Genomic DNA, 20,639 nt, shown 5'->3' with positions numbered 1-20,639 from the left:
AGAGTTGGTTCTTAGATGCCGCTTTTCTCTACCTGAAGGAGTCTCAAAGCGGCTTACATTCGCCTTCCCTTCCTCTCCCCACAACAGACACCCTGTGGGGTGGGTGAGGCTGAGAGAGCCCTGATATCACTGCCCGGTCAGAACAGTTTTATCAGTGCCATGGCGCGCCCAAGGTCACCCAGCTGGTTGCATGTGGGGGAGTGCAGAATTGAACCTGGCATGCCAGATTAGAAGTCCGCACTCCTGACCACGACACCAACTGGCTCTTGTTTTATTTGATTCCTTTACTTTCAGACCCTCCACACGTCTAGAACTGTCTCAAATGTTTCTGGGCTCTTTTCATGCGTCTTGCACTCCTCACTCGCTGCTGGAAACGCAAGTAGAGAGAGAGAGTAAGGTGCTTTAGTCTTATTTTGCTTTGGCCTGCCTACCACTGTCACCAACCAATCCCCTTCTGTCATGGATGATTGGCATATGAACTTCCAGTGACTACTGAATTTTTAAAAATAGACTTATTTGTTTAAATGCCTAGCCAAATCTTCATAGATTCGTGTCTGCCTATTCGTTGCTCCAGGCTGTTCTCTATTTTTAACATGAACTTCCTGTCCCGGGGCTGAGGGAGGCGGGTGTGAGGGCGGGACACGAGAGGTGGATGTAGCACTTCTTTGCCTCACAGAATCACAGAGTTGGAAGGGGCCACACAGGCCATCTAGTCCAACCCCCTGCTCAATGCGGGATCAGCCCTAAGCATCCTGAAGCCTCCATACCTTTCTTGTGCTGGGGCCCTGCTGGTTGTGTGTTGGGATTCATCAACTCGTGCTTTAAAATGGCATAGGCAGTGAGTAGTTCTGTGGGCAGACGTGGGAGGTGGGTGATGTGGTGCAGAGCAGCCGGAACACAGCGCCTCCAGATGGTACGGGGTGCAGGAGAGCCCTGGGCACGGTCACCAACTCTTCCAGCGTCTGCGTCCTTGACCCTTTATTCTCTACCTGTTGGATAACGCTTTTGCAGCTGGATTCTCCTGGGCAGAGCAGGAAAGTCTATTTCCGAAGCGCATCGGGAGCGCATCGGCCGACGGGTGCGGAATGAGCCGCAGAGCCCCACTAAAGCACTTCGGCTGCGGGTTGAAAGGCCCCCATTCCGCGCGTGCGAAGCGTCCTGGGCGCGGAAACGTTTTTAAACCTCCAAGGCCCGGCGCGTTCTTCGCTGGCCAGCGCCTCCGCCCCAGCCCCCCCCCGCGAACTACACTTCCCGTGCGGCCCGCGGGGGGAGGCGGGGCTTAGCGAGGAATTATCCTCCCCCACCCCCCCGCCCGTCCCTCCGTCTGTCCGTCCGTGCGGCCCCCGTGCGTGCTGCGTGGCGGCGGAGGCGCGACCCACAGGCTGGCGGCTGGCGGGCTGGCGAGCGAGGGAGGGAGGTGGCGGCTGCGCGCTCCGGCCCCGCACGATCCGGCCGCCCCGACGACAGGAGAGGAGAGGCGAGGGCAGGGCAGGGGAGGGGGCTCCAAGGCGTCGTGCCCGCTGCGCCTCCGCGACCCCCGCTCGCCCACCCGGTGAGTCCCCGCGGCGCGTCTCGCCTCGCCTCGCCCGACTCGGAAGCGCGATCCTTGGGTCGGGGGTGGGGGCGGAGGGAGGGAGGGAGGGAGGGAGGGAGGGGGGCTTGGCCTGCGCTCGGCCTCCGTCTGGGCCCTCCGCGCCTCTTTGTCCTCGAAGGCGGCCGGTCCGCGCTCGCCAACCGGGCTGCCTGGGGGGGGGGGAGGGCTGTCTCCGGGGCAGGGGCGGCCAAGGTGGGCCGGCGGCCGCAGAGGCTCCTTTGTGCTCGCCGCCGCCTCCGTCGGGCCCGTCCAGCGCTGCCGCTGCCGCTGCGACTTCCCCCCGGCGAAGTTTGCTCGGGCGCTGCCTCTCCCCCCCGCCCCCCCCCGGGAAGGGAACGGCCTCCGCGCGCCTCCTCGGGCCCGGCCATGGCTGCACGGGGGGTCGGGGGGGCTCGTTCGTTCGTTCTCCCCGCCAGAGGACTTCCCTTTTGCGGGGGAAGCAGCGAGGCGCCCCCGCTTCGCCTTCGCATTCTGGTCCTCGGCGGGGGGGGCGGGGGGTCTGTCCTTGCGGGGCTCCGCCGTGTCCTGCTGGAGGCCTGGGCTTCGCTTCGCTTCGCGGTGCGCTGTGTGGGAGCTCCCTGACCCAGGGGGGCCGAGGGGCGGGGGGGGGGCGCCGTGGCATCTGCGCGTTCTCCGGGGGGAGGGCCGCCTTCCCAGCGGGGGCTGGCAGCATGCTTGTTCGGCGAGGCTATTCATTAATGCTATTAATTAAAATCCAGCATTGGAAAAGAAACGGAGCCAGGGCATCAGGGCCTATTTGCCCAATGCTGTTAGTTGCTCGATCCAGCGTCATTCAGCAATTTCCTAACAAAGAACTAAAAGCCCTTGATAAAACGGTGGGGAAAGCCCTCCTGCCCCTTGCTGCAGTGCCCCAGTGTACGGGCACATTCTGGCCTGGGCCCTCGAAGGGAGCAGGGTGGGTGCCCGGCAGCCACATAGAGGGAGGGAGGGAGGGAGGGAGGGAGGGAGGGAGGGCATTCCACGGGCAGCAGCTGGCCATCCTGCCCCTGATACCCACCTTGCTTGACTTCTGAGGGGCGTCCAAGATACAGCTTGGCCAGAGGGCTTGGTGGCTGTAGGAAAAGGTGACCCTGACCTAAGTGCCCTGGGCTAACCTGCCCTTCTTTAGATCTTGGAAGCTAGGCAAGGTTGGCCCTGGTTAGTTCTTACATGAGAAACCACCACCAAGAAGAAGAACCAGTTGGGTGCAGTGGTTAAGAAGAGTGGCAACCTCTAATCTGGAGAGCCAGGTTAAATGCTCCCCTCCTCCCCCACATGCAGCCATCTGGGTACCTTGAGCTACTCACAGGTGTGCTAGAGCTGTTCACACAGAACAGTTCTGTCAGTGCTCGCTCAGCCCCACCTCCCTCACAGGGTGTCTGTTGTGGGGAGAGGAAAGGGAACGCAATTGGAAGGGAAGGCAATTGATACTCCTTCGGGTAGTGAAAAAGCGGGGCATAAAAACTAACTCTTCTTCTGTATCCTGCTTTTTGCTACTCAGAGGAGTCTTAGAATGGCTTCCAATTGACTTCCCTTCCTCTCCCTACAAAAGAGAGTGCACAAAAGAGTGCACAAAAGAGCACGGCTCTAAGAGAACTGTAACTCACCCAAGGTTACCCAGCTGGCTGCATGTGGACGAATGGGAAATCAAACCCAGTTCTCCGGAATAAGATCAAGAAAGTTCAGGGTTACTTTGCAGGGGCAGGCTAGCCCGCTTTTGTTGGGTCTCAGAAGTTAGCCTGGGACAGTTATTGGCTGTGACTTGCTGGCACTTTCCTCGACCACGACAAGGAAAGAGCGAAGAGGGAGGGAGTTGGCCACGTTGCCCCCCGCTGTCCTTCCAAGTCAGAAAGTACAAGACTTTTCTCCTGTGGTTTCATCCTCAGGGCATTGGAAGCCCCATGCTACATACATTAATTCACTTTTTCAAGAAAAGTTCTGTATTTAGGGATCCTGGGGATTCCCCGGAATCACAGCTCATCTCCAGGTAACAGAGATCCGTTCCCTTGACTCTAGAGCAGGGGCGGCCAAACTGTGGCTCCCCAGATGCCCATGGACTACAATGCCCATGAGCCCCTGCTGGCAGGGGCTCATGGGCATTGTAGTCCATGGGCATCTGGGGAGCCACAGTTTGGCCGCCCCTGCTCTAGGGCATTATATTCCACAAGAACTGTTTAGAGAATGCTTTTCATTCAGAAATTCAAGAAACTTCCTGAACAAAGTGTTTGTCCTTATGGACCATATTGTTAAATTGTAAAACTTTACCCTTTAAGAGAGCCCTTTTAGAGAACTGAGGGATAATTCAGAACTTTTCCTCACTTTGGCCCCGTGCTTTTTGACTCATGATAGTCTGTTGGTGATGCATGCTGAGAACAAAGGGCAATTTGGGAAATTACTGCATTTCTTTGTGTTCCTTGCAAAAACACACAAGGCCGAGCAAAACTGATTGTCCTGTGCTAAACCTGTTGTCCTGTGTGCACAGTTGACTGGACGCTCTTTTATTGAACTTGGTGAAGATTTAATCTGTCCAGCTGCGTACAAGATCTCAGAGCAAATGTGCAGAACTTCCCAGAAAGCAGGGGATGTTCCTTATTGAACTTTCTAGTGTTTTCCCCAGGAAAGAAAAGAGTTTTGGGGTAAAAGATCTGGAGTACTAATGTGGTGAACCCCCTGCGAACTTGGAGGTTGTTATCCTTCGGCACAGTTTTCGTGTAGCAGAAATCTGACTAAAGGCAGTTTTCTTCCTGCTGTCTGTGTTTTCTCTTTTTGGTTGTAATGTTGGGGTTTGAATTGGGCTTTTACTATTTTGGTGTATTGGTTTTATTTTATTTTTTTCCTGTTAATGCGTAAGTTGCTGTGAGCTGGCCTGGCTGAGAGTGGTGGCTAACAAGTCGAATTATATTATACGTATTATTATTGTATTATTACTAGAAGGAAAGCCCGATGCATCCAGGAATGCGCCAAGTGCTCGGTAGGGGCTTGGGCAGGCACAGAGAGGCTTCTCCCTGTGCCCCATGGCAGCAGGGGTGACATGGTCATGTTGCTGGTGATGCAGGGAAACTCTTACTTGGGCAACCCCTCAATGGGAGAAGGAGACCTGGGAACAGGAATGCCAGCCCACAGGTGGGACCTAGGGCTTCCCCAGAATTATATCTCATTGTCAGAATACAGAGAAAATGGAGAAAATGGGTGAACTGGAACATGAGTTTTGTATTATTTCAGGCTAGCAGGTGAAATACGTTACTGGAATGGGTTCTTGGCCATTCTGCCCAACTCTGAACATGACTCTTGGGTCTTCCTTTGGGAATTGTCTTCTTTTTTATTTATATGCTCCTAACATCCCACATCTCCTCAACAACCTAACCATCCTGGATGCCAAACTCCAGGAGGCACCTGGGGATCTCCTGCTATTCTCTCCAGGCCACCAAGACCCAGGCCACCCCAGGAGAATATACTGGCTTTGGACCTTGCTGATGTCCCTCCCCTCTCCAGCCCCTGTCCCCTTCAAGCTCCACACCCAAAATCTCCAGGTGTTTCCCAGCCTGGACCTGGCACCCTTACTGGATGCCCATAAATCGAGTACTGCAGAAACAATCATGCATAGGATCCAGTCTGGCACCTTACTTCTTGTGGGGGGAGTGCCTAAGGCCTTAATATTTTTGCTGGATAAGTTGGCCAGGCTACGGGTGCTGTCTGGAGATCTCCTGGGATTACAACTGACCCCCAGGGAACAGATCAGTTCTCCTAGAGAGGATGGAGGCCTTGGAAGCTGCACTGCTTGGGGTGCGGCCCACCTTCCTCAGGCTCCACCTCCCCAGATCTCTGGGCATTTCCCAGGCCAGAGCTGGTCACCCTGATGCTGGAAGTACGTAACCTGGGCACACCTTTCTGATAGTACCTGGTGGAGAAGGAGGCTATCTTGCCTGTTCAAAATGCCCATCCTTTAACCTCTAAGCTCAGAAGCACCCTGACAGGGAAGCACCGACATTAGAATTAGGTCAAGCAGTGTTAAATTATGCTGAAACTGTTTCTGTGAGGGGGGGGCGAGCGGGCTTCCGCCTGATCCAGAGTCTGGTTCCTTTCAGCTTTTTTTTTAACTGAGTACATTCGGACGTCGTCTCCTGCTTCCAGAGTCGTGACAGGGAAGGGTACACAGCAACTGTGCTATGGCATGCTGTTGTAGTAGGCACAGAATATAAAATTTGGATCACTTGAAGTTATATATTCACTCTTAACCTTGCTGTCAGTCTGTCTCTCTGCGGCTCAGGGTGGTTTACACAGAAAATAGGAGAAAATAAGGATGATACAGTATAATTCAGTAATAGTCAAATAACCATCAATAGGCAACATATAACAACAGTTTCCTAACATTCCATAACTGGTGGTAGCAACATAAAACATGCGTTCGCTGGCAGGGACTCATGGGAATTGTAGTCCATGGATATCTGGAGGGCCGCAGTTTGACTACCCCTGAATAAGGTCTTGGAACCACAGATATAAAAGCAGGGCTGGCTACTTCCTGTTTCTTTGGCTTCAGCAGATATAAGAAGAATTGTATGTTCTTTACAGACTGTGAGTACAGAAGAACATGTCTGAGGAGCTGCTCCCTGGATTAGGTTTGGTTGTGGTGTTTTGGCAGCAGCAAAAATGGGAAAGAGAAGAAGTTTTTTCTCCTCTACCCCTTCCTTTCCCAGACTGACACAGATACTTGGGAGAAGGTGTCGGAAGACCACCGCAGCGGTGGGCACCATGCTTTAGACCAGGGGTAGTCAAACTGCGGCCCTCCAGATGTCCATGGACTACAATTCCCAGGAGCCCCTGCCAGCATTCGCCGCAGTTTGACTACCCCTGCTTTAGACAAATTTGACAAAAGAGGCAAATTGGAACGAGACGTGGGAGAGGTCAGTGAAGGCAAGGGGCACGGTTGAAGGAACTCGAACAAGACTGAAGGGAGGCAAGAGCATGTTCTTCAAGTGTCTGGGTGGGGAGATGATTGTTTTCTAGCTGCATCAGAGAGGAATACGAGAGGTAGGACGGGCTGACATTCAAGTGGGTAACCGTGGTGGTCTGAAGCAGCACAACAAAACAAAATCAGAGTCCAGTCAGGCACCTTTGAGACCAACAAATGAATAAATCTTTAGGAGAAGATACTCTTTGTTTGAAGACTTAATGATCAGCAGTTTGACAATTGAAGCATGGAGGTCATCAGGCATAGGCTGGACAGCCATAGGTTTGCCAGACCTCCCCCCCCCCCAGTGGCTGCTATGCTAGGTGCCACCAGGCCTTATCCCCACCTGCCAATCGACTGACTGGTAAAGCGGGATTAGGAGACAAAAGGAGAAGGCCCAGGCCTTTTGGCTGGCATTGCAGGGGAAATGATGTCATCTCATCAGTATTGTCTGGTATCTGGGCAAAAATTCTATGGTAGAAGCCAGTTTTGATATAGGGTTTTTGCCCAAATGCCAGAGCACCACACTTCCTGTATGACACTGTGGCCTAGGCCTTCTCGTCTTTCCTTGGAAGCCCCCCCCCCCCTCCATCTCTCACCAGTTGCCAGGAGGGACCCTACAATGCTTAATTGTCATCTGGTGGGAAAGCTCTAGATTGGGGATTTCATCCATTGAACAAAGTTTATTTATTTGTATTTTAACTTGTATACTGCTGCTCTCAGAGACTTGCGGCAGTTTACAATAACGGCCTATAAGATCCCTTCTGTCTTTGATATGCAATCTATGTGGACTAGACGGTGTTCAGCCAATGCCTCCACCTTCCGAATCATTTATTTATTGTATTTATATACCCCCCTCCCTTTCAGGTCAGGGCAGCTTACATTGGAAACCTTCACGATCCATGCAATGGTCACTTCCAGATGAGACTACTGTAACTCGCTTTATGCGGGCCTGCCCTTGGCTTTGACCTGGAAGTTACAACTGGTACAAAATGCGGTTGCCAGGGTCCTCACTGGGACATCTTGGAGGGCCCATGTTCAACCGGTGCTTCACCATCTGCACGGGTTACGAGTCTGCTTCTGGATCAAGTTTAAGGTTCTGGATTTAACCTTTAAGGCTATACATGGTCTGGGTCCAGCTTACCTGCGGGACCACATCTGCTTATGCCCCCGCAGGGCTCTTCGCTCTGCAAGTATAAATTTACTGGTTGTCCCAGGCCCCCAGGATATACGCCTCGCCTCAACCAGAGCCAGGGCATTTTCACTCCTGGCCCCAACCTGGTGGAATGAGCTCCCAGAAGAGCTAGAGGCCCTGTCGGAACTGTCAGCTTTCCGCAGGGCCTGCAAGACGGAGCTCTTCCGCCAGGCGTATGGTTGAGGCCAGACTGGTACCCAGTGTTGTCACCTAAGGATCTCTAAGTTGAGGTCAACTAAGTTCCTTTCTCCCAGGGAGAGAGAGAGTTGTCGACCCATGCTGAAGGGGAGAATGGGCTGGTATTTTATTGTCCGCCATCTTGTTATTATTCTCGCTATGTTATATTGTGTTAATGAGGTATTTTAGGGGATTTTATTGTATTTTATTGATCTTGTAAACCGCCACAAAACATTCGAGAGCAGCGGTATATAAACATAAATAAATAAATAAAACAATACAATAAACATTTTGCCTTAAATGCATAACATCTTTCACAATGAGAATTTGTCACAAATCTTCTGAATGTGTGAAGCTAATGTCAAATTTGCCTAGTCTTGGAGGTAAAGTATTGTGTTGCTTCAGTGAAAGGACATTGTAGAGCAAATAAAGGCTAGGTGCTCCCAAAATTAGTATGTAGCTAAACTGAATGTTTGGTGCTTGGTTTGGAAAAAAAAATCCAAAACTATCACATATGTAGGCTTCTAAAGTAATTTGCTTCCTTTCAAAGAGAGGCATAGTTCCTTCTTCTGTAATGTACCACTTGGGACATGTTACTAATTCTGAAAATATGTTGGTTCCTTGGTTTCCCACCATCTGCTGTAAACTTTGCTCCACCCTCTGTTTTTGGCTTTAGCATGTGTGTGCATCTATCCCCGCCCCCCCAGGAATGTTGAAGCAGAGAGAAAACAAATACAGCTACTAAGGAGAGCTTCTGGCCAGAACTCAGTTGCATTTCAGAGGACCACAACCAGTGAACGTAAAACAAGCCTAAGAAGTTGGCAAACTTAGAATATGCAGAAAGAGCAGAGTGCCAGGCTACTAAAACAATAAAATAGTTTTATTTGGGCAAGAAACAACTATACAGAGAGACAGAGAGACAGAGACCTAACTAGCTAGCTGTTGCCCATAGTCCTTCTTCTTTTCTGGAGGCAAGCAGGGAGGAAGCATACTCAAAAGAGCAGGAAGTCTCTTCTCGAGCCATTCAGGATACCGGGGGAGAATCTTTGCTTCCCCAAGCTCTCCTCATGCCAAAGAGAGAAATGAATGGGTCCCTTCATCCACTTGCCAGGTTCTGTGAGCCACAGCAAGTAGGTACATTGTGCTTTACTCATATGTAAGCGCTCAAGAAGAAGTGCTTTTTTAAACCCCTCTTTCACTACCTGAAGGAGCACCCAGGTGGCTTACAAACCCCTTTCCCTTCCTCTCTCCACAACTGTGACTGTCCCAAGGTCACCCAGCTGGCTGCATGTGAGGTAGGAGTGGGAAATCGAACCTGGTTCTCCAGGTTATGGGCCACCTCTCTTAACCGCTACACCATGCTGACATTAGGATGCTCTTTAGGTGCTACGCAAAGCATATTGTACCTGAGAGGTATGGAGGCAGAAAGGATAGCAACAATGTGTGGTGTAGTGGTTAACATGTGGGACTAGGATCCAGGTTCGAATCCCTACTTGTCCTGTGGAAGTTGGCTTTCCAAGTCCTTCCTGGCAACCGGTGGGGGCTGGGAACAGCAGGGAGGCCCATCCAACGTGCAGTGAAGGGTCAACATCATTTCCCACATGACCTGGAAGTGCATGGTTGTGCAGGTTGGCAAGGCGACACTCTGGCATTTGGGCAAAAACTCTATGGTAAATTTGCCTTCTGCTATAGAGTTTTTGCCCAAATACCAGTGTATTGCCTCAACGACCCAAATGTAATGACAGCACTTCTACGTTAGGTGGACCGTGACAGAGACACATCACAGCACGTCAGAGGCATCTCCCTTGTTTCCGAGGTAAGTCTTGATTGATGGTGGGTTGGCAGGGCAGTAGAGGACTGGGGGGGGGGGGCGGTCTGGTCATCCTACTTGGAAGCTCGGTGGTTGACCATGGGCCAGTTGCACACTCCCAGCTTTGCTCACCTTCCAGGGTTCTTACGTGGATAAAACAGGAGGTGAGAATGACCTAAGCCATTTTGGAGCCCCCACTGGGCGAAAGGGGTATATAAGTCCCTTGCAAGCGACTTTGCATTTATCTGTCGGCTGCTGCTGTACTTCCACTTACCACCCTGCAGGCTGCTGTTTAGAGTGCCGTACAGACAAGAGCAGGTGAAGCAAGCTAGTTGCCTCCCAAGACTTGGAGCAGGAGGATTCCTTCGCAGAGACACTTATGCAGCTTTTCATAACCTCCGTTGCCACGTGAAAGGTCAGCTTGCCCCATCCTCTGTGCAGATTCATAAAGCTTGCCAATTAGCTCCAAGGAAGCTGGGCCTGCAGAGATCACCTTGAAACTGATGGATTTTATTATTTTTTTAAAGCAAACTGCTGCAAGTGGAAACAATTCATTGTTCTGTTTTGTTCTCCAGATCTTTAGTCGCTCTATTCCTGGCCCTTGGCAGGCTCCACCTCCAAGCACTCCGTGTTCTGCAGGCCCATTGCCAGATTTCATACTTTGCATGTACTGAAAGCACCCGAACCAGGTTTCGTGCGGCTTCATGCTCAAATGCAACTTGATTGGAATTTCCTTAGGGATGGTGCGTTCCCTGGGAGGTGTCTTGGGAGGGATTCGTCAGCACAAGGCCTATTGCAGATGTCCTTTTGTAGGTACAGGGGAATGGCACTGGCTTCTTTCGTTTTCTCTAAAGAGTGTGACTTCAGAGGGTGTTCAGAGGTAGTTTGTCATGGCCTGCCTCTGTGAAATGACCCCAGACTACCTTGGTGGTCTCCCAACCAAGTACTAACCAGCACCGACCCTGCTTAGCTTCCAGGATCAGACAACATCCAGCTAACTGAATGGGAGATACGCTTTTGGGCAGCACTATCTGTGAACGTGATCTTGGGGTACTTGTGGACTGTAAGCTAAATAGAAGCGGATAGTGAGATGCGGTGGAAAAGAAGGCAAGAGCCGTCTTGGGCTGTATCAACAGAGGCATCACATCAAAATCACAAGATGTCAGAGTCCCACTGTATACCGCATTGGTCTAACCCCACCTGGAGTCCTGCGTGCAGCTCTGGAGGCCTCACTTCAAAAAGGACAAAGTGGAGAGGGGGCAGAGGAGAGCAATGAGAATGATCCGGGGCCTCCTGAGGACCAAGCCCTGAGAGGAAGGGCTGAGGGATGTGGGAATGTTCAGCCTGGAGAAGAGGAGGTTGAGGGGGGACGTGATTGTTTTCTTTAAGTATTTGAAAGGTTGTCACTTGGAGGAGGGCAGGGAAAGGTTCCTATTGGCAGCAGAGAACAGGACCCACAGCAATGAGTTTAAACTAAGAGAACAATAATCAAGATAAGGTTTTTCACAGTCAGCACTTCAACCATGGAATAGGCAGCGTAAGGAGGTGGGGAGTGCCCCCTTACTGGCGGTCTTCAAGCAGTGACTGGACAGATACTTACCCTGGATACTATAGGCTGATCCTGCATTGAGCAGAGGTCTGGACTAGATGGCCTGTATGACCCCTTCCAGCTCTGGTTCTAACTTGGCTGTGTTGGTTAGAGCATGCCCATCATGGATTTCATGTTTGTTTGTTTCTTATACTCTTGTATGATATTTGGATGTGCTTGTATCAAAAATGAGCCCCCCACCCCCAACACATAGACATATATAAATTTCTTTGTAAAATTCCAGAAGAATTATTGGATTGTACAAGACCATAGGAATTACTAGTTAAGAATGTACAAGGTCAACAAAAGGAAATACCAGGTTAAGGAAGCCAGCAAGGCTGTGCAAGGCTATGCAATAGGACAATGCAAGGCTCCTGGGAGTTCAAGCCCAGCAGCCGGCTCAAGGTTGACTCAGCAGTGATGCGTTGCCTAGAAGGAATCTTCCGAGGTCGGTAAAATGAGTACTCAGCTTGCTGCTGGGGGGTAAATGGTAATGACTGAGGAAGGCACTGGCAAACCACCCCGTATTGAGTCTGCCATGAAAACGCTGGAGGGCGTCACCCCAAGGGTCAGACATGACTCAGTGCTTGCACAGGGGATACCTTTACCTCTACCTTTATTGATTTATTTAGAGCCTCTTGTGGCACAGAGTGGTAAAGCAGCGACATGCAGTCTGAAGCTCTGCCCATGAGGCTGGGAGTTCGATCCCAGCAGCCGGCTCAAGTTTGACTCAGCCTTCCATCCTTCCGAGGTCGGTAAAATGAGCACCCAGCTTGCTGGGGGGTAAACGGTAATGACTGGGGAAGGCACTGGCAAACCACCCCGTATTGAGTCTGCCATGAAAACACTGGAGGGCGTCACCCCAAGGGTCAGACATGACTCGGTGCTTGCACAGGGGATACCTTTACCTCTACCTTTATTGATTTATTTAGAGCCTCTTGTGGCGCAGGGTGGTAAGGCAGCAGACATGCAGTCTGAAGCTTTGCCCATGAGGCTGGGCGTTCAATCCCATCAGCCGGCTGAAGGTTGACTCAGCCTTCCATCCTTCCGAGGTCGGTAAAATGAGTACCCAGCTTGCTGGGGGGTAAACGGTAATGACTGGGGAAGGCACTGGCAAACCACCCCGTATTGAGTCTGCTATGAAAACGCTGGAGGGCGTCACCCCAAGGGTCAGACATGACTCGGCGCTTGCACAGGGGATACCTTTACCTCTACCTTTATTGATTTATTTAGAGCCTCTTGTGGCGCAGGGTGGTAAGGCAGCAGACATGCAGTCTGAAGCTTTGCCCATGAGGCTGGGAGTTCAATCCCATCAGCCGGCTGAAGGTTGACTCAGCCTTCCATCCTTCTGAGGTCGGTAAAATGAGTACCCAGCTTGCTGGGGGGTAAACGGTCATGACTGGGGAAGGCACTGGCAAACCACCCCGTATTGAGTCTGCTATGAAAACGCTGGAGGGTGTCACCCCAAGGGTCAGACATGACTCGGTGCTTGCACAGGGGGTACCTTTACCTTTAAGATTTGATGCAATGATAATATGTACAGAGGGATTCAAGATGATGCACTCCTTAGGGTTTCCTAGGAGGTTGGGATTCCTAATTTGATTCAGGCACTAAGACCCTGCATGCCTACATCCTCAGGGGGCATGGTGGAAAGTGCAATCAAATTGCACCCAAATCATGGTGACCCCATAGGGTTTTCAAGGTGAAAGGTGAGCAGAGGTGATCTCCCTTCCAAGTACTAATTGGGGATAACTCTGCTTAGCTTCCCAGATCTCCAAGAATGGGCTAGCCTGGGCCATCAAGGGCAGAGGTGGTTTGCCATTATCTTCCTCTGAATAACAACCCTGGACATCCTTGGTGTTGGTCTTTCATCCGAATAATAACTGGGGCCCACCCTGTTTAGCTTCTGAGATTGAGCTTGCCTGGGCCATCCAGGTCAGGGCTCCAAATCCTTCCCCTTAAAGATAATAATGTCTTCAGCTGTCCCTCGTGACTCCCATCCTGCATGAGGTGTTATGTTTTGCCTAGAATGATCTACCTTCAGATGGGACCTGGAGGTCTCCTACTATAACCATTGACCTCCCAGCAATATAGATCCGTTTCCATGGAGAAAACAGCTGCTCGGGAGGGCTGGATTTATAGCATCGTTCCCAGCCAATGTCCCTCCATCCCTGTCTCTTTGCCAAATCCTCAGGTGTTTCCTGAGGTGGCCATTTGTGCCCTTTCTGATCTGATTTGATGACTGGATTGGATCTGCTTTCAAGTTGGCTTCTCTATGACATCTCCTCCCCTACCTGTGGAGAGTATCAGTTGGCCTGCTGGACATAGAACCCACTCTGGTGAAGTGAACTCTGGCTCCCAAAGCATATGGTGAAAAAGGGATTGTTGGTCTTAAAGGTACTACTGGGGCCCTAATTTATTCAGCATGATGAAGGAACTTGACTTGGAAATCTGTGGAGGGTATAAAAACGAATGGCAGACTTTCTTTTGAAGCAGGAGTTCCCGGTCTCTTAGAGCCTGTGGACACCTTTGGGATTCTGACACAGGGCAGTGGGTGCAGATCCAAAATGGCTGCCTTGTGAGGTGGAACTGGCCACAAAATGGCTGACACAACTTACCTCCATAAGAAAACATAAGATACACACTGCCAATGCTACACACACAGAGAGAGAAACCATGTGTAATGCCCAAAATCAGTAAAATAATTATGAAATAGTCTTAAATTACATGTTTGTCTTCATCAGCCATGATGTTATTGCTTGATGAAGAATCTAGGCTTTTAATAAAAATGAAATAGCAGGAAAAGAATCCTTTATTTATGAAATTGCAAACATTTTGATCAATTGACCTTCCTCAGAAAAATTCATTATTCTAAACATAAATTTATATATACACACATACAATAAATACATAATATGTCCACATGGAGGGTGGTGAGTGTAAACCTTATACATAATATAATATTTTGTTACCCATGTGGATATATTATGTATTTAGAGTAAATGAATTATAAAAATGATTTATTAAAAATTATAAACATTATTATAGTTGAACATATATAATTCCACTTATATATAATTCAACATATTATAGTTGAATTCAATGGGATTGTTCTCTTTGTGTGTCCAACTTACTTCCACTCACATAGTGATAATCCTGGTGCCAAAGCAGCATGACAAAAAACAATTCTGCGCAGCCACCCAAATCTCCAGGCAGAAACCTTGCTGGGCAAAAGACCCACTTGGCCCTACCCATTTCCTAAAGCCCCTTTGCTGAGGACCCTGATTGAAAGCATCCAAAGCAGGAAGCAAGCCAGGGAAACATATGGGGCAGTCGATAACAGAGGTGAGAGAGTCTGCTGCTGGTGGTTGATTCACGCGTGGGCAGCCTTCAGGCTGGTACTGTCTGCTCACTAGAACCCTGGTGGGTCACCAGCCCCATCACACGTTGCCAGTTTGGGAGATGTCACCTGATCTATGTATGAGCCGTGCGCTCATGCCGTCTGCAAACCCAAGAACATCTTGAGCTGGAATCGAGTTCTAAATGTGCTCCAAAGGAGCTGCGCAAAGGGCTAGTCACCAGTGAGGAGAGCACCAGAGGAGAGAAAAGGGCCCAGGCAGAGCTTGAACCCAAAGCAGAGAATTTCTCTCTCTCTCTCTCTCTCTCTCTCTCTCTCTCTCTCTCGGATGCTTTGAATGAACAACGATTGGTGCTTTTAAAGCTAGGTCCCACTTTGTTGTTGGAGAATACTAAGGCACCCGTGGACAACCTGCTGACCTTCCATGCTTTGTTACTTAATCAAAGAGGTGAGCACTGGATTCCTCGGGGAGAGCACGTGCTGACTCAAATACGTGCTGACTCAAATACAGGGGTGTCCATCAAGATTTCATGAAGTGGGGAGAAGATTGAGAGCAGGATACAAAGGGCTACTTTCGGACATACCCAAGCTTAAATTGCATGAGCATTTCTTGCTCTGTTTTTTTTTAACCCCTTGTCATAACCCGATACATCGATGCCTATGAGGACAGTCACATATCGCCGGGGGGGGGGGGGTTGCCATCAAGTTTCAGCTAGCTTCTAGTGCGCTAGTAGATTTTTCAAAGCAAGAGATGTTCTGAGGTGGTTTCCATTGCCTGCTTCTGCGGGGCTGACCCTGCAGCCACATGACATTGGCGCTAGTCTGGCCCTGTCTCCGGCCCCCCGTTACTCTGCGGGGAGGGAACGGGGATGTTTCCTTGTTCTGTGGGGGCCAACAAGGCCTACCCAGCCACAGGCTTGTGTGGAACGGGAAGAGCGGAGCCTTCCAGAAGGAACAAAAAATGCCCTAGTCAGCTCCATGATGCGTTGCAACACCACAGGGCCAAATGGACATTTTAAAAATTGGCAATCCCACCTTTGTGAAAATAATGCCCCACCCCCACTTCCCCAACGCGACGGAGGAACCTTTCCTTCCTGGCTGTGTTCTGGGGATGCAGTAATCCAGGGCAGCTGGTGTGCCCCATAGAAATAGGTCCCTTGCGGGGACACAGGAAGCACCAGCAGAATTGGTAGGACTGGCAGGAGCTCTGCAGGGTTCTCACCCTGAGTGTGTTAACTGGAGATGTTGGGGACTGACCTTGAGCTCTCTGGCATGGAAAGCAGCTGTTCTGCCACTGGGTCACGGCCCCTCTGCAGCACCCCTGTGCCTTAAATTGTCCATTCAGACTGGCAGCCGCTCTCCTGGGTCTCAAGCCAAACTCTTGCACTTCACCTACCACTTGGTCCTTTTGAGATTGGAGGTGAAGGGGATTGAACCCGGGACCTTCTGCACGCCAAACAGAGGCTCCTCCACTGAGCCACAGCCCCTCCCCATGGCTCTCCAGGGTCTCCGGCCGAGGTCTTTCCCACCCCCTCCTGCCTGGTCCTTTTAACTGGATTGAACCTGGGGATTGAACCTGGGACCTTCTGCATGCCAAACAGAGGCTCTTCCACTGAGCCCCTGGCACGGACCTGTACTTAGCGGAAGATGAAACTGTGGGCAAGGGGTGAGAGGCAGAACGGGGACAGAACATAGCACTTCGGTTCTGGTCTCTGCATGGAGTTCCAGATTGGCTTGTATTGTTTTTCTTTCAATTAGCTGACCATTTTCTGGTGAGTTAATCTTTCCTGCAAACCATGTTGGCATCACAGAGTTGCTGTTTGCAGCCTTTGGGAGTGAGTAGGCTGCCAGTGAGTAAACCGGCCCAGTTTTACTTCTTGTTCTCTAAGAGCATCTTGCAGTGATGCGTTGCCTGGGGCAGGGCTCTTCTCCTTGGAGAGGAGGATCTTCAGGAGGGTAGCGAGTCTTCCGCCTTGGCATTGCAGCACGGGTGCCCCTGGTTCTTCCCAGTAACCCACAGCGGGTTTTGTTGCCCAGCTACTTTTGCGAGCGATTTTCCCAGTGCTGAAGAAATGCATCAGGGATGAATGTAACCCCGAGTAAAGGCTGCTCTCTCTCTCTCTCTCTCTCTCTCTCTCTCCCTGGTTTATCATTAACTCTTTTGGGATGGCCTCAAGTGTCTCTCACTTTATACATATGTATATTGGTTGCATTTGTTTCTTTCACTGTTCTTCAAAGAGCCTGGAGTGGAGATAGTTGACAAAGAACCCCCCTCACACACACACACACACACACACACACACAAAGGCTAGACATCCAGTGAAGCTGACTGGCAGGCATTCAGGGCAGACAAAAGGAAATACTACTCAGAGAGTGACTAAAATGTAGGAGAGTAGGGAGTGGTCAAGGCCAGGGGGTTGTGCCACTGAGGCTGGTGCAGGAGTGCAGTTGGCTTCCTCCTCTCCTCTCCAGCTTCCCTGCTGCTGGCTCTTCCTCCTCTCAAGTGCCCAGAAGGGGCAGTGAGGAGGAGGAGGAGGAGGAAGGTGGTGGGGAAGACTCATGATTGCCCATCAGTGGGGGAGTGCCCATTCCATATTGGGAGCCTATTCCCACTGATGGCCATTTGGGTATGATATGCATTGTCTGCATAACAACTTAACTTCATCTTATCTGAAGATGAAGGTCTTGGACTCTCCTCCCTATTGTTGACCATTCAGAGGAACTGATTGGCCACTGCATGAGACAGACAGCTGGACTAGATGGACCACTGGCCTGATCCAGTAGGACTTTTTGGTGTTCTTATGAAGACCTTGGCCTCTCTGTCTTGTTGTTGGCCATTCAGAGGAACTGGTTGGCCACTATGTGAGACAGGATGCTGAACTAAATAGACCCCTAGACTGACCCAGCAGGGCTCTGTTGATGTTCTTCTGTTCTTAGCCCTGATTACAAAGCAACATATTTCCCCTGCAAAGGAAGATGACCCTGATGTGTCAACCTTTGGTGACCTTGTAGGACTTTCAAGGTAAAGCAACAACCAGGGATTGTCAAAGATTGCCTCTATGTAACAACCCTGAATTTCATTGGTGGTTTCTGATCCAACTACCAATTAGGACTGACCCAGCCCAGGTCAGAGGTGGTCTGTCATTGCCTGTTTCTATTTAGCGACCCTGGGCGTGGGTGGTCTCCCATCCTAGGAGTAGCCAGGACTGACCCTGCTAAGCTCCTGAGAGATGATGAGATTGTTCTAGGTTGGACCATCCACTAAAGATGACCCCCAATTGGGGGGGGGGAGATTATACACAATTTTTTTTTATACCAAACCACTGTAAATATATGCAAATTTAAGATGTAGCTTCCCTATTTTTTCTTGATATCATTCATCAAGGAGAGGAAAGTTTTCCTTTCATGTAAGTAGGGTAAGTCAGTCAAACTAGTGCACAATGTTTTAAAAATGCAGAAAACTCAGTTTAATTTTTCCAGAGCACACCAGCTGCTGTTTCACAAGCTCTGCAAAATGCTGTGGGGAGCGAGACGAGCACACAAGCAGTCTGTTCCACAGGGCCAGTAGCCCGGTCCGTAAGTTACCGTGAACCACACATGCAGTCCATGTAGAGAGTATATTCAATGCATGTCTAGCTGAATATGACTTGGCATTGAGGACGTGTCTTCTCCTACACGGTCCTGCCCAGGAATTAAGATCACAAGCCCTCCTGGTTCTTTCAGGGGTGCACAAGAGAGGTCCTTTTCAGTGGTGGGCCCCACAGTTATGGAATAGCCTCCCCAGGGAACAGCACCTGGCCTCTGTCAGTCTTCAGGAGGCAAGGGAGGAGGGTCGCATTTGACTGACTTAGCTTTATTCAGCGGCAGTCCAAACTGGAGATATCAAACTGCAGTCTTTTTATGAGGGTTCTAAAAAAAAGTCTTATAATCTCTGGTTTATTTATGTTGTAAGCAGCCTTGAGTGCTACAGGGTAGAAAGGCAGCTGGTAAATGTTTGAAACTTGAACGCACACTGCTTCTTTCTTACAATCAGAGGGGCACGCATACATGCTGGTTGTTTGTGCTTTAGCTTGAATGTGTGAACAGGGCTGGTGCCACCACAGACATAGTCTGGGTATGTCCTAGCTGTTGCCAGCCTCAGGTTGTGGCCGTGACATTATGACCAGCTGAGGCCTCTTCTCTTTCCAAACTCTGCCGTCCCCAAATTCTGCCCCTCCCTTCCAATCTCCAGGTATTTCCTTACCTTCCAAAACTCCAGAAACTGCTGTGGCCTGTGGCCACTCACAACAGCAGCGGACCTCAAAGCTTCCTTTCCCCCCCAGCCTTTTGGCTATGAGCTTTTGCGTGCACTCACACTTCTTCAGTCTAACCAGGTCCACGAAGGTCTGGTTGTGCGCTCCGGCACAGTTCGGCCACTTCGGCTATCACCACCTCGGGCTTTGGTGATTGCCGAACCGGCCAAACTGCACTGGAGTGCATAACCCTTGCCTGCTGAGATTGGCAGGAGATCTCCAGGATCTCAGGCCCTTCACCTGATGCACAGCCTGGTCCTTTTAACTGGAGCTTCCAGGGTTCGAACCTGGTACGTTCTGTATGCTCATTACACGCTGCCTCTGAGCTGTAGTCTCTTCCCACATGACCCTCGAACACAGCAATTGCCCAACTCAGCCCTGGCAGCCCTATACCCTGCGGGGTCACCGCAAGTCCGTCACGCTGGGAGAGCTCTTTCTGCCTATGTAGGATTGGCTCTGCCTACTTTCCCTGTTCCTCCAGGAGACTTTCCTCTTCAACCCGTGCTGAATACGGCCTGCAGGCCAGGTACCCTGCCCTCCAAGCCTCCATTTTCTTTGGCTGAACTGATCTCTGTCTGGAGATGAGCTGTAATTCTGGGGGGGGGGGGGGGTAACCAGGCTCTCCTTGGAGGTTGGCGTTCCAACAGGAACACGGGAGGATGGCCCGTCAAGGTGGCCGTGTTTCTGGGAGGGGGCCACTTGAGCAGCCGCCAGCACGGCCTGCCTCACAATTCCATGACGGAGTCGGGCTTCCGTGTCAGCCCTTCTCGGCTTCCCTGACTTTCGGCTGACGATGCAGCCCACACTTTGAGCTTCTTAGTGAGTGAGTCTGATCCTTGGTGCATTTGCCTCCCTGTGTCCTCCGGTCACCAGGCAGCAGCAGCAGCTGAGGGTTCAGCGCAGAGGAGCTCTCTTCCTTGGCAGAGACCCTGCAAGACGCCTTCTGTGGGGCCAGCCGTGACACGTCTGTGCGGGTGCATCGTTCATCGGCACATTGCTTTGTGGCTCTTTGCTGCCGTGTGGCAGGACACCATTTAGTTGTGAGATGTATGGCAACAGTGAGTAATTTGTGGCCAATTTAAGGATGCATCTCCAGGAAATATTGCTCATACATACCTTTAAAATGCATAAATGCAGGCAAGCTAAAAGTGAGTTGAGGATCAGTGCACTTACTTGGGAATCAGGCCCACTGAAATAAATGGGACGTATCCTGAAATTGCTTGAATAGGCCAAACCCCCTCCCCCCCCTGCACAAGGCAGGAAATTCACACCCCTGGTTGCCTTCCCAACCTCCAGGTGGTGGGCAGAGTTCTCCAGGGATTACGACTGTTCCTCTGGAGAACATGACTGCTCTGGAAGGTGGACTTTGAGAGCCAGCTTGGTGTGGTGGTCAGGAATGTGGACTTCTAATCTGGCCAGCCGGGTTTGATTCCCCCCTCCTCCCCCACATGCAGCCAGCTTGCGACCTTGAGCTTGCCACAGCACTGAGAAAGCTGCTCTGGAGGAAAATTCCTTCCCATCCCCAAAGTGGCAACCAGAATTCTGTGTGTGTGTGTGTGTGTGTTGAGTACTCTGTATTCAGTTCTGGCTTATGGCAACCCTGTGAGTCAACATTCCCCGAAACGTCATATCATTAGCAGCCCTTCTCAGGCCTTGCAAACGGGCTTCCATGATGGA

The 20,639-nt window shown here is 50.7% G+C and overlaps 1 protein-coding gene across 1 annotated transcript in view; it reads left to right on the top strand.

Moving 5' to 3' along the window:
* Window positions 1-1,318: 1,318 nt before the first annotated feature.
* Window positions 1,319-20,639, top strand: part of PELI1 (pellino E3 ubiquitin protein ligase 1) — a 69,077-nt gene continuing 49,756 nt past the window's right edge. The window contains exon 1 of the mRNA XM_077315574.1: window positions 1,319-1,552. The gene's annotated coding sequence lies outside the window, so the exon portion shown is untranslated. The remainder of the gene's footprint in view (window positions 1,553-20,639) is intronic.

The sequence above is a fragment of the Paroedura picta genome, chromosome 1 (genome assembly GCF_049243985.1).
Source record: "Paroedura picta isolate Pp20150507F chromosome 1, Ppicta_v3.0, whole genome shotgun sequence".
NCBI lineage: Eukaryota > Metazoa > Chordata > Lepidosauria > Squamata > Gekkonidae > Paroedura > Paroedura picta.
The sequence above is the reverse complement of the archived record's forward strand: the minus strand, read 5'-3'. Positions and strand labels throughout refer to the sequence as shown.